The sequence below is a fragment of the Ambystoma mexicanum genome, chromosome 4q (genome assembly GCF_040938575.1).
Source record: "Ambystoma mexicanum isolate Mex_15411 chromosome 4q, UKY_AmexF1_1, whole genome shotgun sequence".
NCBI lineage: Eukaryota > Metazoa > Chordata > Amphibia > Caudata > Ambystomatidae > Ambystoma > Ambystoma mexicanum.
In genome coordinates this window covers 160,712,527-160,730,056 of record NC_090928.1, presented here as the reverse complement: position 1 = coordinate 160,730,056, position 17,530 = coordinate 160,712,527, and the positions used below count along the sequence as shown (strand labels likewise).

Genomic DNA, 17,530 nt, shown 5'->3' with positions numbered 1-17,530 from the left:
CTGTCCACCGTTCGAAGTACACAAATGAGCCTTCTTTTCTAAAGGTCCGACTAGGTTTACTCGCAAATGTAATCCAGGCAACAAAGCATACCACTTCACTCGCAGGGACGGTGCGTCCATTAGGCAAGGTTAGGCACTTGCCTATATGTGAAAATATTAGGGGCGGCATTTCTGCCGGCGCCGAACCATTTTGTATAAATAAAAAAATAAATATATTTATAAATTATGTTTACTATTCTCTCGGGACACTGTGCAGCAGTCGCTCAGTCCGCAGCAGGCAAGGTTAGGCAGGCACCGTGACTGAGGAGTTTGGGGTTGTCCGGGTTACGAGTGCCAGGGCGTGGCGGGTGCTCGCCTCGCACCTGCGTATTAACACAAAGTGCGGTGCGTGCCATTGACCCTCGTTGTGACCACTCGCGTAAGACGAGTCGATGAGTTTGACTGTGACAGCGCAGGCCACTGCTGCGTGCCGGGCGTGCCGGGCCGGCATTGTAGCTCCTCCACCGCCACACGTCGTCTGTGGCGTTGCAGCACAGGGTTCCTTATGGTAGGCAGAGGACGAGGAAAAAATCCAAACTGCTGTAAGGTAGGCCGCATCAGAAGGCCTATCGAGGGATGCCCAGGCAAAGAGGATGGGGCTGGCACGGAGATGGGGGGTGAAAGAGCCTGGCGTTTGTACAAGTGCATTTCTGAGGCCAAGGACGGGCGGGGGGATATTTAGGTATATGGCTAATGCAGGTAGGATGGGTTTTACAGTCTAGTGGAAGCAGATAGTGTACCTCAGGAGGTGTGGCTTTCTGCTGTGTTGCTTCTCTTTTGTGGGGGGATGGTGGAGCGGCTGTTAGGGAGTTTGTAATCCTGTGACATTGGCATTTTTTTAATGGGGGGGCTGTTTCGATGGGGCATATTTTTCAAGAGAGGTATGCAGCCGTTTTTTTGGGATGAGGTCCTCTCTGATGCGTGAGGTGGCTTTTCTGGGAGGGTCTGTGTATATTTGTGAAAGGTGCCATGCGGTTCAAAGAGGGATATTGGACGGTGGTGCTCCCGTAAAGTGAATGGTTGTTTCTCTTAAGGGAGGGCCGGGGGCAGCTATGGTTGTTTCTCTGAAGGGGACATCCAGTGCTCTGTGCGCTGCTGTGTTTGCCTAAGCTGTTATCTACTGCACCGGGCTCTGGCTCTATGGCATTTTGCACTGCCTGCGGTTGTGGCTCTCATGGTGAGATGTTGTGTTTTCATAAGGTGGGTCACCTGGGAAGGGGTGGGGTTTTAGCCGATCGTGTTTGCGGGCGAGGGGCGAAGGCGTGCCTCCGCAGTCTGCTTTGGAACACTGTGTACCCGAGCACTCGTCATCCTTACTTCTGTGCGTGATGCATAGCAAAAAGGCCGGGGCAGGCCCTGTCCTGACCTTGGTCGGTTCTCGAGTCGAGACACACCAACGCAGGTGAGTGAGGAGGTGCTGAGTCCAATGACCTAAATTGTTATTGTACAGACTTCTGGTCACTTAATGAAATGCAATATTCGTTCTCTCTCTGGATCTGGCTGCTGCCAAGCTCATGGCCAGCCAGAAAGGGCAAAAGGTGAGGTGGCAGCGACCTCGCCTCCGAGGCACAGCCTCTGCCGATCTGCGGCACAGGTGGGCGGCCTCCCTCCTGACCTTCTGTGTTTTTTTTGGGTCTGTGGTCACGCAGGCTGCTGCCAAGTGGGAACCTTACTTTAAAATGCATATAGTCCATCACAGTTAGTAACCTTGTCACTTACTGTTGTGGCGATTTAGAACTTTCTGCATGGTCACTGAAAATGAATGAATCTGGCCATCAGGCTGTTCAGAGTCACACAGCAGATTATGCCTGAGATACACACAAAGAAACGTACCCAAAGCACTGATTTGAATATACCTGAGAAAATGAGCACCCCTAGGAACTGTGCTTGAGACACCAGTGTGGGTTAGGTGGGGTCGGGTACGTAGGAGGGGAGAGGGCGGGAGCTAGAATGCACCCTATGGGCCCTAGGCAGCAGTGCCTGTGACACCCAGTGGGGTTTGCCTGAGACATACATGGGACTGTGATGGTGACTGTACCCAGACTACACAGCAGCATATGATATGCCCCAGAAAACACAGAGAATAGTAGCCAGGCCACCCGGAAGTGCACCCGCGACTCAGGGGGCTGTGTCGCAGCAGGGAGATCCGATCACTGAAGAGGGAACCTTTACGCATGCAGCTGAAAATCAAACAACAAAACATTTCATTCCTCATAAAACGTTTACTTTTTAGAAGTAGAAGTAAGTAACAGTGCACTTGAATGCAGAATGCATCATTCCCGGCAGATAAACTGGAGGGGACAGCTAAAGCTGCTATAAAATGTGATATAAGTAAAGAGCCAGTTGCCAGTGTCTCAGTATTCCGGAGTGTTTGACCGCTGAACACCACTGAAAAGTGTGACCCCGGGGTCACTGCCATTCACCTGCCCACACGTGTGACTAGCACCCCAACCCTCAATGAAATGCCTCAGATAGAGGGAGCCCCAGTTATGTTCTTAAAATCCCAGGAGGACCCCTAGGGTACTTACAGGTGGACGTGGTTGAAGAAAGGCATTGTGCTGAGTTTGTCCAGGACGAGGTTTAATATTAACCTGCAGTCTACAGATCACTTAATGCCGACCCCAACAGCGGATTCCACCCACAGACTGCGAGCACCTCTGCCATGTGCCGAGGAATGCAAGAGGAGGAATAAACAAAAATACCTGCCCCCCTATGAGAGCTTCTAGCTGCCCTATACCCCGAAATCACCACCTGTTCGATGACAAAGTCACCACTTGCACCCAAAGCCACCACCCGTTCCTCCTGTTCCTCAGGGCTACTACCTTTCAAACAGAGCATCCATGTGCCCCCTCCATTGCCCGATGTACCACCTATTCACCAAATACCCCTCAGAAACATCATCTGCCCTCAGAGCTGCTTTCCAGGCTCGGACTAGCCTATATGGCAATGCCCGAATTGCAGGTCCAACATACTATTGGTCAAAATGGGATAGTATTTTAGCCAGAGTGGGCCACGTTTGATTAGTTAGTTCAGTATGCGACTAGTAGTTTCGAATTGTGTTACTGAAAGCATATCCTTTAAAATGCAGAATTTGCAACATATTTTATCAAACAATTATTTATTGCTCAAACAGTGCATGGCAAAAGGAATGCATTTTTATTTGCAACTGTGGCCCACTTTTTCATTGGTGCCCAGGCCAGTTTTATGCCGCAGATCCTGCTGCTGTCTGCCACCTAGCCCCAAACTTGCCACCTGCAGCAGCTACTAATGACCTTCCTAGAGAATAGTTGGACTCTCTGCACCACCACTTTACTTACACCTCCAGGGCCTTCATCAACCATCCAAGCCACCAGATGGCCCTTGGAAGCCTCCTGCCCCCAAGAGAAACCTGAGCCTCTCCCTTCCCAAGTTACACCTGACAATTTCCATGCCCTTCCCAGCTACAACTAACATTCGGTCCACCACCTACCAGCAGAAAACACCACCTGCCAAGAACAACCCCAGAGTCACTCCCTTCCACGTTTGAGTCACTGATTGCCTTCCAAAATTGCTGTACAACTCCAAGAGGTACAATTACCGTCCGCACCTGAAAGTCACTTCTGGCCCAAGGCACCACTGCCTACTCCTCTCAGAGCTCGTCGTCCAAGTCAGCGTCTCTACCGAGGCACTCCATCCAATACCCCCAGAAGAGGCATGGCATTTCAGGCACGTGAGGATGGAGCATGGCCCATGTGTATGTGTATAATGCCCATTGCCCTGGAGCAGGTAGCTCCAAATGGAAAACTAGTTTGAAAGTGCTTGTAAGAAATTCACCAAAATTTAGAGCAGCTGCGAGCTAGTCTAAAATATGGAATAATGAGGACGGTTGGTTCAGAATGGTTAGGATCTGAAGTGGAGTGGGGGTCGGAAGGCGCCAATCTGACAGTTTGCCTAGGGTGGCAAAATTCCTTGCACCAGCCCTGTTCACTCGTGCTATGAAGAAGTCTGGTGCCCACAAATATCTCAACTGTTTACAAGCAAACAAAATGGCGGCCTCCTAGTCACAAGAGCATGGCAGGGTCCAATTTCTTTTTGCAGATCTGATATTACATGTCGTTATAAGAACGCTGGACACGAATTACAGGATGCCGGAATTACACCATGACCCTAGCACCTGAAAGCTCCCAAAATCTGCAGCGACACCCACATTGCTTGGTTAGTCCACAGCTAATTTTTCTGCCTTCCTTTCAGGTGACTTGGAAAAAACTCGAGCTAATTTCCCTGCATGACAGTGGATTCAAATACAGCTTCTCCCATGCAAAGAAATTGCTGTAAAGTTACGAAATGTTCTAGGGATCATCTCAGATTGGATTAGATCATGGCAGATCCACTCCTTGGTCCATGTGCAAATCCCATGTTGAAGCGCATACTAAACTCACAAGGGGCGTCCCGATACAGACTTGCAAGTCTTCTGTGCGATATCAAAAGGGAATTCTGAGCGATATCAAAAGGGAATTCTGAATTCAGATCGGATACAAAGTCAATGGGCAACAGCTTTAAAAAATAAAGCTACTGACTGGAAAGAGCACATTTGTTTGTTTTGGCCACTTTAAGTGTGTTTACAAGTTGATTGGTCTAACCGAGGAGGCAGGAGGGAAATATAATTTACTCAACATGTGGCATCACATCAATATCAGATGAAATTGAGTTGTATGCGACAGTCTCTATTTCAGAGTAAAACCTTCTTGCTCTCAATTATAAATTGGACAATGAGGATTTTTCTATAGGTGGAAAATTAAATGGTATTGCCCAACCGATAAAATGTGGTGTTAGTAACATAATCAGGTCACTTTTAAGGCAAGTTGCAACACATTTGTTCTTGCTTGTTTGCTCCATGAACGAAAATACCGATCTTGCATGCCGCTGATGAACACTAAACAAAGCAGCCATTTTGTGTTCCTCGGACCTTCCAACTGTCAGCTGAAGTTGATGGCCTCAAGTCACCTCCCAACGCCACACTTTCCTCTCATAGCTGAGCAGATAAAAACATCAACTCTATGCTAGACCAGAAAAAGTGTATAAACCACTGTGTGAGACATGGCCTATTCTTTTCAGAACGTAGAATGGTAATGGTGAAGGGAAATTAGATCACAAAATGAGGATCGGAGAAAAATGTGTCCAATTGGAGCAAGTGCCTCAAACTTCACTACTCTGGACAACAAACAAAAAGGTGGTGGCTGCAGATGCCTAATGTGAAGGAGCTCACTGCATGTCTGAGAACATCCCAAGTGGCGTAACCCTGCAAAAAGCATGCAGGACATCCAGTATCTTTCACATGCTCTATTTTAGCAGTGTTCTAAAAACTTTAATTTTACTCTTCCCAAATACATCTGTGGATTCTGCTCCTTCAAATGACTTTGTGGTTGCTCTTTAAGACTTGCCATCATTTCTATTGACCCATTTATCTCTAGCGAAAAGCTGTACATTCACAAAGTAATCCTTGTTTGAAAGGCAGTCCATTTCACAATTTGCCTCAACCTTGCCGAACGACTGTGTACAGCTGTTGCGCCCCAAATTAACATAATGTATGCTTTGTGTTTCTTGAACCAAACCTTTCTAGAATATAAGATATTTGTAAATTCCTAAGGATTTTTAGCATTATTAATCAGGACTCTCCTCAACGATTTACACGCTTCCTGAATAGTTCTCACTGCGGACAGCAGGTGAATTGCCATTGTTGCTGGGAGCCTATACCTCACAAAGCGAGGCGTCTGCTTGGTGCTCTTTTATGAGTAAATCTGCAGTGCGTTGAGACCTCCTGAGTCTTTGTCCTATAATGCAGCTTTGCTGGTCACAATCTCAGTAATGAATGTGTGCATTCAGTGCCTTACAGTCAATTATATCATACTAAGGGCCTCATTCCGAGATTGGAGGTAGCCATGGCGCTGTTTGCACCATGGCTGCCTCCAATAACGGGTCTGGCACCCGTGTTGTTCAATGGGGATTTACCGGTCCATTCCTACCCTGGAGGGACCGGTAAGTCCACATTGAACAAACCATTCCCCATTCCCATTTGAGCCCCAATAGGGCTCAATGGGAATGGGAAGGGTGCTAATAACGGGCTCGCGAGTAGCAAGCCCGTTATTGGCGCCCTGCTCCCTTAGCGGGACCCATATAGGACGTGTGGTCCTACCACATGTCCCTTACGGTTCCCGCTAAGGGACCTTGGAATTGGGCGGTAGGGGATTACCGGCACCGGTCTCCTTACTGGTGGCGATAATCCCTTACCGCCCACCTTGTACTTGTAATGACCCCCTAATTCAGCAAAGTTCTACCTCAATGCTAATAGTAGGACAGGATAACAGGAAGGGGTGTTTGTTTCGGACAACTTCCTTTGATAGATCATGGCTTGCACACTACTCTTCAATTGTCTATATGTTACATTGATATGCCTTAACACCCTCTGATGTGTAGCTACTCTTGGACTATGTCTTGTTAGTAGAGCACTTCCTTGTCTTTGATAATTGGCAATGACTATCACTTATACCTTGAATATAACAAAGAACACTTTCCAAATGATTTACATAGATATTTGTTAGTAACTGTGCTACAGAAAAAGTGACTTGGAAATAGAAGGCATCATGAAATGAAGCAAAAAAGTGGAAGCCTGGGCGAGATATACTGTGTCCTCTAGGCACTTCGAATTAGAAGTTCTCAAGAGGGCTCCAACAAAATATTTACTGTATATGTCTTTAACATATAGTTGGGCTATGGCCACACTCTTCACTACAAACTTGTCATCGCTCTGCCAATATCACACTATTGCATAATGTGATGGTCTATGGATACTGAGGTGTCCTCCATGCAAGATCCCAGGCCATGGCCTTGCCACATTTCAGGAAACGCTGCAATCCCATCTAGATATTGTCCACCAAGTGAAAATGTCTACTAGATTTTGAATAGTTTTGTTATGTTTTATGGCAGTTACTTAATACTCCCAGTTGTTCCTGTGGGAATATAATACCACATATCACACAACACCGTCAATATCCCAATCTGACAAATCCAAAGGGCCAAACAGAAGTGTACCCAATTTAATTCTTGGTTTATAAGAGACATGCCCAAATAAGCATGCCTTCCAAATTCATTGTGATGGGGGGCTGGTTATTGAATGGAAGACTGTATGTGACTGCCATGAGCAAAAGGGAAACAATAAAACAAGTATAAAAGTGTGATAGCCAACAAATAGAAGGGAAAGGGAGCACTTTAGTGGGAAGAAGTAAGACTGTTGCCAGTGAGTCACAGAATGTAGTCAGTTAATCCAAAGAGATGAAAGAATTCCAAGCCAAAATTGGAGGAGAGAAAAAACCTTCCTTTTTCACCAAGTCCAAGAGCTCCAGAATGTACACCTAGAACATCTCCCAGAAGAAAGCTTCTTCCGCAGGTAGAGTGGTAACTCCTCTGACTGGATAATCAATCTGTAGACACGGTTGCTGTGTTGGAGGATGTCTTCGGCTCAGAGCTTATGAATCACGCATGTTACAGAGATGCGATGCTCAGCAGACTGTACTAGACAGCAATGGTCATGGATAAAACACATTGATAAACAATTGACTGCCATCCCATATAAAGCTTTACCTTCGGATGCCCATCTTTGCATACGGTGCAGACCCCATGAATGCAGACGGCTGACCTTTCAACGCTCAAAGATCTCAATAAAGTTGACATTGATTTTCCACTTTGTCCACCTTTCTTTGGTTGTGATTGGTAGGCAGTGTAAATGGTACCTGTGCATACCCCATTATACAGTAATGTGTTGCTAACCTGTTTTCTTTTGCTTTCTAAACAAAATAAACAGAGTAAGAAAAGTCTCCTCCATTATCTCAACGGCCTGGAGAAATGCGTTGCAACATTTGGTTTGAATGTAATGTAAGGGGTGTAATGTGCACGCTTTCGAACATCCTGGGAAGTCTTGTTCAGATGGATCCTAAACATGTGGCATGCGAGGGAACGGCATCAACATGATGTTGGGGATGACTTGAGCTGAGTGGGAGGAATTTGCTGGGAGGTGACGGGGTGAGAGGCAGGAGGAGGAGCAGTGTGATGTTGGACTTTGTGAGGCAGACGGGGCGATGGGAGGAGTTGTGAGTTTATGTAAGCTAAGTATTGAATGGTGGGTCTGGTGCACATCATCCTATAGGATGGGGAAGCGCCTGTGTGGGTCCGCCCACCCCTCCAATAATAGAAAGGAAGGAAGGAAGGAAGGAAGGAAGGAAGGAAGGAAGGAAGGAAGGAAGGAAGGAAGGAAGGAAGGAAGGAAGGAAGGAAGGAAGGAAGGAAGGAAGGAAGGAAGGAAGGAAGGAAGGAAGGAAGGAAGGAAGGAAGGAAGGAAGGAAGGAAGGAAGGAAGGAAGGAAGGAAGGAAGGAAGGAAGGAAGGAAGGAAGGAAGGAAGGAAGGAAGGAAGGAAGGAAGGAAGGAAGGAAGGAAGGAAGGAAGGAAGGAAGGAAGGAAGGAAGGAAGGAAGGAAGGAAGGAAGGAAGGAAGGAAGGAAGGAAGGAAGGAAGGAAGGAAGGAAGGAAGGAAGGAAGGAAGGAAGGAAGGAAGGAAGGAAGGAAGGAAGGAAGGAAGGGTGTTGGAAGTTTCAACAAAGAATCTCGCACATCTGCACTTTATTTTGTAATGGATACAGAAACTTAAGATGGCATCAAATAGATCCACCTATTCTAAAACTAGTCTAACACAGGATTTGAAATCAACTAGAATCTGTGATCCAGGCCTTGAGTCCTAAAAAAAACAAAAAACAAAAGTGGTTAACTCTGACGCTTTCTTTGTGAAGTGACACCCAAAAAAGGGAACATATCCTATAGTGAAATGTGCACATTTCATTCAACTTGTCTTTGCCAATTGAAGAAAGTGCACAGGACAAATTGAGCATTTGCCAAGCACACAGATGTTCCTATTACATTACTAAATAAGTATAAAAATGTATGTGCCTTTTACATCTAAGATTCTGCACAAAACCTGTCCTGTAGAGCAAGGCGTCAAAATGGACATTTTACCAATCCACAATCATCCATTCATGTGGTTTTGTGGGTAAGTGTCCCACCTCACAGCCGCATAACCTGGGTTTGATATCTGTCTGTGGCAAATTGGAATCCTTTTTTTAAAAGTTTTAAACGCGCAGGGTGAACAGCATTTGGCCCGGTGGTGGCACTTAGTTTAGTGTGGTACACATCCTTGTTCCTGAAAACGAGAAAAGGGCTACTTTTTGAAGTTTAAAACACAGAGGGGTTTCCTCTGTGAAATCCTGATAAAGGGTTGTTTTTTGTGCATATTGCTTTGCAGTCTTATCTTGTATTACTAGGCTGGGGCAGAGGCAAGTGTAAAATGGAGAATGCTAATGGCCGCTTTCCCTGGCAAGTCACAGATCGTGGGGAAATGACCATTAGAATTCCAAAGCCCATCATTCCGTGCATACTCCACAGTAAATGCTTGAACCACATAAGCCTGATTTTTTTCCAACTAATCTGACATGTCTAAATTGACATGAAAACAGTGAGGTAATAATGCATACCCACCTGCACATTTTATTCAGAAGATACTTGTGTGAAACAATTCTGTGAGCGGAGACAAGTGTAGGGCAATACAGAGATGTCTGGTTGTCTTGTGTAGGTTAGAACAATTCAAGCATCAGGGTGTTGCAATTGTTTTACCGTCGCCTTGATTTCGGGGAATAAGCAGTGTTTAAAATGAATGCTGAAAACAAGGAAATGGGGCATTTTAAAAAATTGGAGACAATCATGGGTTCAACTTTAGACTGAGAGTGCCACCATTGTGGCATCCGCCATATCAAAAAGATGGGTGGATGCTGTTGACTCGCTCACTTCGTTGTTGGACTGCAGTGGTGTTCCTAGGTCTGGAAAAGATCTGGGGCTAAGCTAATGTCGGGACTGTCGGGTCTTGGGGCTAACTACCCTTTTGGTTGTTGTCCCTGAGCTTTTATCTGGGGCTACAACCAAAAGACCCAGGGCTATAGCACCCTCAGCCCCCACCCCCCGGCAATGCCTCCGTGTTGGAGACTAATGAATTTGGATCTTGGTTGAAGTCAGTACCACAGTTGCCTGTACCTCAGTATCCCTCCTGTTTTCCTTTATTCCCTTTCTAGGCAAACTCCTGGAAAAGTTGGCCATCTCTCAGCTTAACCTTCATTCCAATTCTGTTGGGTGTCTCATGACCACGAGTCTGGCTTCAGAAGCACGGAAACTGCTCTCCTGAAGATCCGTGAAGATCTGCTCTCCAACCTTGCTTCTAACATTCCCTCTGTCCTCATCCTTCTCGATCTCTCTTCTGCCTTCTACACGGTCAACCACACCATCCTGCTCAACCGTCTCCATGATAACCTGGGTATCACTGATCAGGCTCTGGCCTGGCTAACCTTTTTCCTCTCTCATCGACCCTCCCAGGTCCAACTTGGGTCCTTCCTATCATCTATCTTCCTCTCTACCTGTGGTGTTTCCCACGGGTCTAACCTCTCGCTCTGGCTTTTCAAGCAATACCTGGCAACTCTCGCCCACTGCATTGCCATTTTCTGCTCAAATTTCCAGAGCTACGCTGACGACACGCAACTCATTTTTAGGCTGCCCTCTGCCACCTCCTCGCCCTCTCTCATCTCTGATTGCCTAACTGCCATTCAAGATTGGTGTGCCGCCAATGATCTTTGTCTGAATGCCAGCAAGACGGAGATCCTACTCATTGACACACCTTCACCATCCTTTCCCCTCATTCTCGCGCTGGCCTCCCTTGGCCTTTTTCCTACCCCACCTGCGAGGCTAAGAACCTGGGGGTCATTTTTGACTCCACACTTTCCTTTTCTGCCCACATCTCTGATGTCCCTCAATAGTCAAACTTCCTACTGCACCTCCTCGGAGGTACTCTGCCTTTCCTCTCCTTCCCCCAGAAGCTCATGGTATCTCAAGCTCTGGTTCTCTCTAGGTTGGACTATTGTAACAGCCTTTTTCTAAATCTACCTGCCTCTACTCTCCACCCTCTGCAAATAATCCAGAACAGAACTGCGAGACTTGCCCTTGGCCTCAAGCCCTGGGATCGTATCTCTCCAGCTCTGAAATCTCTCCATTGGCTCCCAGTGGATGCAAGGATTAAATTCAAAACCCTATGCATTGTCCACAAGGCTTTCTTGGGCCTGGGTCCAAAATACCTTCAGCTATCCCTCCGCAAAAACCTCCCCTCTCGAGCTCTTCACTCCTCTACCTCTAACTCCCTCAGAGTCAGTCAAAGAAACGAGCTGGGGGTAGATTTCTGTCTTTGGCTGGGGCCTCCCTCTCGAGCAGCCTCCCTGCCACTCTAAAACTTGAGGAGAACCATCTCCGGTTCCGGAAGCACCTCAAGACCTTCCTCTTTGCTTCTGCCTTCGCTCGCCCTCTCCCCTGCTGATCTGTTCTCTCTTGGCACTGTGCACCTGGCCACCCACTGTCCTCCTGGCCCAGGTACCTGCTCACCCTGCCACCTTCCCGCACTGCCTCCGGGCACCACCCCTTGCACTGGGGTCTGTAACTTTACCCATACAGGTCCCCCCCCCCTTTTCTTCCTGCAATTATCAGACCTACCCTGTGTGCTGCCTTAAACCCAGCACTTGCCAATTGCTGGCTGCATTACCACTGTTTGTTGCATTTATTATTTATCTGTTTCTCCTTTGCTCCACACTTTCCACTTCTCCCCCCTTCCATGCACTTTCCCCCTCTCCCTCTCTCATGCACTTACGCTTTATCAATGTCACTGGGCCTAGTAAGATCGCTGTTTTGTTATCCCCTGTTCCCCTCCCTTGCCTTGTCGCGCTCTGAAGCACTTGTGTACGAGCACGATAGAAATAAAATATCAATATCACAGTGGCAACACACCTGGAATGAAGTTCTCCCCCCTCCACTGCTTGCGTGTGCAGACACATGTAGACTCTGGGCATTCCTGTGGCATAACCCGGGCAGTCAATGGAAAGCAGAGGGGAAACCCTCGCGCTGCCACTTGCCTACAGAAGACCACGGAACGCGCCTCAGAGTTTCCGCTTTAATGGACGCGGCTCTCCAGTCTCTGGTCACCTTTATTGAATCATCGAGCGAAAGCCTTTGCTTTATTGGGCAAGGAATGCGCCTGATCTATGAACTGCACCCAGAGGTAACATCCCCGCTATCATCCCTCCAGCAGCCGGGGGTGGACTGCTTTCCTTGCTGATAAGTTGGAGAGGTAACGCACGGCCCTCAGAGCAGCCGGTGACACCATTTAGTGAAGGCTGTCAGATCGCTATCTCGCCCAGCGCAATGCTGGTCGCTTGTGCCCGTCCTTTGTGCCGAAACAGTGTGAACACCCGCGATCGTGACTTGCGATTTTGCTCCCAAGGTTTCTTTCGGGAAATCGTTCCAAAATGATAAGTGTCTAGGAATCTAAAATGATTTCTGCTGCAAGTTAATAATATATCTGTCTGGCTCTCTCAATATTTGCAAGTTTACAAACTGCACAGAACGCATTATTGAGAAACACCTAATCACAGTGAATCCCTCACAGCCCGTGATTAAAATGCTCTTATGGAAGATGTGCAAAGTGTGTCAGTGTACCTAGTTGAGTAGGAGGTAGTGTGACAGGCTTATGCTCTAGCCCCGTGAAAAGCAAACACATACACACATTCTCTCTTTACCTCTCTCTGTTCGTGCCCCTTTCTTTCTCTTTACCACTCCCCTGTCCCCGCTTGTTTACACTTGCTATCTTTTTTCTTTTTTTCCCCCTCTCTACCTTTCTCTTACCCCCACTTCCCCATCTGTCTCTCTATCCCTCTCTCCCTTTCTATCCCTTCTGCCCCCCCCCCCCCTCTCTCTCTCTCTCCTCCTGCCTCTCTCCGACCTGCACCCTCTCTCCTGTTCCCTAGGGGGGGGGGGGGGGGGGGGGGGGGAGGGGGAGAGAGAGAGAGAGAGAGAGAGAGAGAGAGAGAGAGAGAGAGAGAGAGAGAGAGAGAGAGAGAGAGAGAGAGAGAGAGAGAGAGAGAGAGAGAGAGAGAGAGAGAGAGAGAGAGAGAGAGAGAGAGAGAGAGAGAGGTAGGTGTGTTGTTAGAACAGTTAGTGTACAGTGTGATTGTGAAGGGTAAGGTTCTCAGTGAAAGGAGGGTGGGTGTGCAGTGAGTGGACGGAGGAAAGAGTAGTAGTAATTTGGAGGAGAGAGTAGTATATGGGGTGACGAGGGCATAGTAGCAGTGCAGGGGTGGGAGTATTTGGTGAAATAAAGAGGAAGAATCAACATCAAAAGGTGGACAGAAGGCTGGTGGGTGGAGTGCAGGAAGGAAAGTAAAAGGAAGATCATGAGAGAGAGAGAGAGAGAGAGAAAGAGAGAGAGAAGAGAGAGAGAGAGAGAGAGATGTGTGCTTGATGGGAGGAGGTTTGGAAACAATAGTCACTGTGAGGCCCAATTACTAATCCCGATAGAACACAAACACGTGAGTAGAAAACAGTAGGGAGAGTTGGGAAGTCCCAGAGGGAGCTTAGTAAGAAAAGGTGGTCTTTTGGTCTAGTTGAAGGCAGCTTTAGACAGTTGGGGTCAATCTTCTGTATCTACTAACCTAGGGTTCAAGGACACCTGGGTTAGGGAGGAGGTACAAATGGAGATGAGAGAGGGATGGGTGGCCCTAAGGCCTAGAGGAATTTCAATAAAGAACTCTTGAACTGACCCGAATAATTCTTCTGTGGCAACAGTCCCAGCCATGGCCCAAAACCCCATGAAAGCAGAATAACCAGAGTTCCCGAAATCTCCACTTATTCACCTTGGAAAACATCACAGTGAGTGCTGCTGAGGCTCCCCTTACAGAAACGGAATCTTTAGCAACCTGTGTGACGAAGACCCCTACATCATCAAGCTAGAATGAACAATGGAAAAACATTCTCAGCACACCAAGGAATTAAAAGAAATCAAAAAACAAATTTAGTCACATCTTTCCCCAACCACAGACTATGGTGCTGGAAACGGGAATGTGTAGAGGAGCAGCTGAATGCCCCTGCAGGAAGTCCCGCCTCTTACTTCCTGTATGTTGGAAGGCTGAAACGGCACCATGTTTGATACCAGTAGTTGACCATACCGCGTAGAGTGTTCGAGAAAAGATGCCCATTAAGAAACCATACCCAATGTACTCCGTAAAGATGACAATCTCTTGGAAGAGATTCCTGAAAGAATATGAAGATGAAAGAGAGAGAAGCTGGTGACGTCGCAAGAAGTGAGGGTGACGCACTGAGAAGAGTGGCTGAAGAAGAGGATGTATGGAGCTTATAGAAACTGATGACGAAATAAGGAATCGAGTGAGCATCCTTATGCAGAAATGAAGATTGCACGTGTAAAGAGTCCTGCAAAAAATGCAAGCCATTTAATAACTGTACAGATGCAGCAACGCAAGTAGATCAAGCAATCTTAGAGCTAGCTATACGTAGTTAATAGACTGCAGGCGAAGCCGCCATTATATAGTGTCTGGACATCGGTGCCACAATTTTTGTAAGTTCAAATCCCTGGAGAAAGAAGGATCGAGAGCTGTGTGTGTCGCAGCGAAGAATTAAAATAGCTGGATGTCGCAGACTTGAAGGGTGAAGCTATTTGGCCTAGTGTCAAAGCTGACGCAGCCAGGAACTGGTTATCTATCCATGAAGAACAGAAACAGTGAGACGTTGAATCATCTCGTTTTAAGGTGCAACGAAGGAACACCATGAGTGGCAAGTTTATTAATTCAAGACAATTAAATACTGCAAAAAAGGCCAAAATACGGTCTCCTGTCACGTGAGCCAAGGATGGAAATAGGAGTTGGGTATACGAACCAGAACTGTGATGAAGCACGTTCCTGTACTCCCTTGTAATCCCAAGAGAAGAAAATCTCCTGCAAGGCCAAGTTCAAAGACAGTCTGCATGGCAGAAGGCATGGGCGATGAGAGATGAGGGGCTAATTGGGTGGGAAGCAAAAGTCATGCCCACCTCCCGGCACCTGGGTATGAGCTTACGTGCTGCTAAGGAGCGGAATGTTCCAGACATGGCACGAGCATGCCAACCAGTTATAAAAGGCTCTATAATGAAGGGCCTTATAATTTAAGAGCCAATAGAATTCTGTGTACTTAATAAGTGTTGAAGATGACTTGCACTAGGGGTGGGCATAAGTTGTCCACCTGACTGTACAGACCCAATCGCAACCCGTTCCTATATAGATAGTATATATGTTCCCCTTGACCCAATCACAACACCCCGCAGGTTTCTCTTATTTTCCACGGAGTATGACATCACTTATGATGAATTTTAAGTACTTAAATGTAATTTTTCATGAAATGTGTTGAGAGCTTGAGCAAATGTCTGTTGATGTCTGTTGTCACTCCCTGTTTTAGACAATTGATATTAAAACAGTTTTGCCAAATTCCTGAGTTGGTCTGATTATTCGGTGTAAGAGTTATTCTGCATCCTATCCATGCATGACATGTTACTGATTAAGGACCTTATGTTCAAATGCAAGGAACAGTAACCTATTATTCTGAACCTTGGCCCCTCCCAAATAAATCTCACTTCATTTCTGCTAACCACCTCCACTGTTATAGGAGGGAAATGGTAACCAGGCTTTCAGTCTTGTCTATGATGCACAATTTAGCTTTGGCATAGAATAACTATTTCCACCATCCATGACCTCCTCTTTGAGGAGAAGAAATGAAAAACATAATAGGGTAAACGTTAATCAGAGTTGGATTTAAACTTTCCCATTAACAAATAAAAAAGTGAAGTTACCTCAAAAGGCCGGTTTTACAAATCCTGACTTGCTTTCAGATTGTTGCTGGGGGAAGCAGGCTTAGGGAGTGTGTGTGCGCGCTTTTGTATTATATTTCATTGCCACAATAGAGGAAGTAGTGTTAAGGTTACAACATGGCACTTTACATAGGAAAATGGATACCCATGTTCCTCGAACTTTGGACCTAGTCTATGAAGGTTTGGCATATTTGGCAAGCAACTGGTCTGGTCCCATCCGAACACTCATGCCATTTTGGGTGAAGTCCTTACCTTCAACATGTGTAGGTACTGCTGCCAACCAGGGGTGTTGCTAGGTCTGGAAAAGACCCGGGGCTATGCTAATGTTAGAACTATTGGGACTGGGGGCTAGCTAGCCTTTTGGCTGTAGCTCCTGAGATTCTAACCGGGGCTACAACCAAAAGACCAGGGGCTATAGCCCCCTTAGGCCCCCCCCCCCAGCAACGCCTCTGCTGCCAACGCATTCACTCTAAATGCAAAAAAAGAAAAGTCTTCAAATGTTTGGAGCTTATTTGTAGTACCCCCACCCCCCTTAAATGCTACAGTGCATGATGATCATGCAATAATTCAGATTTTTATCAATGTCAAATCCCTCAGCAGCTACACTATACAAAATCCTAAATTCCAGTAAAACCATTCGATTTAGGGGTTAGCCAAGGTGGCATGGGAGGAAGACTTAGGTGTTTTTTTATTTTATTTTTTATCTCCAATTGAAGGGAGCTGGATCTGTAATGGTCCTAAGAGATGGAAAGTAAATTGTGACTTGCGTTATATGCAGCAAAGAATTATACACAGTATATACTGGACCCCGAAATAAACATGTGGCAATGTAAACTGATTTCAGTTAATCTGTGTTGGGGCTGTGAGGAAGACATTTGTTCCATGATCCATATGTTCTGGACCTGTAGCAAGGTTAAGGATTTTTCGGAAGAGGTTATTTGCAGAATTCAATTAGTGGTTCTTTTATCGTTTCCAAGACAACCAATTGCATGTATCTTGGGGTTAGTCACGACGATACAAGGCTTGTCAGAAGTTAGTTCAAAAAGGGACTTCCATAGCACTTATTTTGCCAAACACACAAATGTTTACGACTACAGAAAAGTAATGCTAAACATTCATGTGATGGGCGGTTACATTGTGTAGTTATTCTTTCGGCTAAAGAAAAGGTGTTCTACCAAAGACGTGAAGCAATGGAAGACTATGCAGAGATATGGGATAAATTCAATTAACTGTATGGTTGATGAACATTTATAGTCTCGGGAGGATAGCTCAGGGGCAACGTGCTCGCCTTGGAAGCAAAACAACATATAGCCACACAGATTTGATCCTCGGGTCCGCGCTTAGTAACCTCTGGGTATTAAGTGTGTTATAAATAACCAATGATATCATATCATAGTTGTGGCGTGTTATAACTGAGATTCTGTCACCCACCTATCTTCTCTATATTCCCGTCTGCCTTTTTTGTCCTCGTTTAACCTAACATATGCTTTTATTGCCAGAATGCATATCACTTATCTTTATAAACTAATGACATTTATTGGTACAAATAAAAAAAAGCTTGGGAATGGCTATGTTTGGATACAAGCACTCATTCCAAGTGAACTATTTCCTGACTACTAATTCCAGCAATTTATAAATTCAACCTAACTCGCACTGCATCACTACTTCACAACACTTGCGTTCATCATTAGGCAG

The 17,530-nt window shown here is 46.2% G+C and overlaps 1 protein-coding gene across 3 annotated transcripts in view; it reads left to right on the top strand.

The window, feature by feature from the left end:
- The window catches only part of PACRG (parkin coregulated), a 1,057,472-nt gene that overhangs the window by 957,247 nt on the left and 82,695 nt on the right, over window positions 1–17,530 (top strand). The gene's annotated exons all lie outside the window — the stretch shown is intronic.